The following is a 1,364-nucleotide window of genomic DNA, read 5'->3' as shown; positions in this document are numbered from 1 at the left end:
ACGCGGTTCGAAGTGGATTCGAACCCTAGATTCTCTCTCTAATCGTTACAAACTTTCCATTTAATTTATTCTCTTAGATTTAATTTAATAAATTCTCCAAATTCAAACAACCAAACTTCCTTTGCCCGAATTAATCTAAAAATTAATCAAATTTATCATAACTCAGTCGTACTGTCTCCGTTGGAATGATACTCGGCCTTGACCACTATTCTACGGAATAGTAGTTAATTTTCAGTTTTATAAATTTATCTTTGACACTGAACGACGCGGTCAAATTTTGGCGCCGTTGCCGTGGACAGTTTGCACGGTTGCGTTAATTTAATTCATTTTTAGTTTAGTTCATTGTTATTTATTTTTATTTTGTTTGTTAGTTTTGGTACTCTTAGCTACAGGTTACGAGGTGACAAAACGAGCAAAGATCACGGTGGAGAAGTGGTGCCGTGATATAAAGCGATTTCGTTGACCCTTTGTGAGTTTGTTCTTCTTTTTGGCAAATTAGTGTCTGTGTTTAGAGTACACCGTTTTTACACCTGTGGGCTATTGAACTTGTATGTTTGGTCATCGGTCTTTGGAATCCGAACTCGTACCTCTTAATTTGGATTTGGATAGGAGACGTAGGGTTAACAAAAAGACCAACTTAGTCACAATGGCAGATAATGCTGATGGAGCACTTGTGGTACCTAACCCCCTCCCTCTCAACTCACACTTCGCCCCCACGGCTTTTACTACACCATCATGTGTACGATTACCTGCAATCGTGGCTAATCAGTATGAGATTAAGCTCGGTACACTCCAAATGCTCCTTAAGTTTCAAGGGCAAGCTCAAGAGGATCCATATCAGCACATCACTGAATTTGAAGCCCTCAGTTCCACGCTTTTAATTCATAATTTTCCGATAGATGCATTGAGATTGATTTTGTTTCAATTCACTTTGATAGGGAACGCCAAACATTGGCTTAGTACTTTGCCAACTAATTCTATAACATCTTGGGCACAAATGAGTGCGGCATTTCTTCAAAAATTCTTCCCCATAAGAAAAACACTCAGACTTCGGCAAGAGATTACCACTTTCCAACAAGCTGAGAATGAACAGTTCTATGAGGCTTGGGAGAGATATAGGGATCTCGTTCGTATGTGTCCACACCATGACATACCTAAGTGGCAATTAGTACAAAAATTTTATTCTGGGCTGCTTCCGCCGCATCGTGTGATGGTTGATGCCTCGTGTGGAGGCTTTATGATGGTTAAAAGTGAAGCGGAAGCCTGACAATTGTTCAAAACTATGAGCGAAGGGTCCCTACAAAATGTTTCTTTTGAGAGGAGAGTTAAGTCAGTCACCACTGGTTCTGATAAGCCACGAGGTA

At 40.1% G+C, this 1,364-nt stretch overlaps 1 non-coding gene across 1 annotated transcript; it reads right to left on the bottom strand.

Annotated features, from left to right (window-relative positions):
• Positions 1 to 1,045: 1,045 nt before the first annotated feature.
• Positions 1,046 to 1,152, bottom strand: LOC131318304 (small nucleolar RNA R71). Its single transcript, XR_009197628.1, has one exon. It is a non-coding gene; the product is annotated as a small nucleolar RNA R71 (small nucleolar RNA).
• Between the last annotated feature and the right edge of the window lie 212 nt (positions 1,153 to 1,364).

Source organism: Rhododendron vialii, chromosome 2a, assembly GCF_030253575.1.
Source record: "Rhododendron vialii isolate Sample 1 chromosome 2a, ASM3025357v1".
NCBI lineage: Eukaryota > Viridiplantae > Streptophyta > Magnoliopsida > Ericales > Ericaceae > Rhododendron > Rhododendron vialii.
Note: the sequence above shows the minus strand (reverse complement) of the source record. Positions and strands in the feature narration are given on the sequence as shown.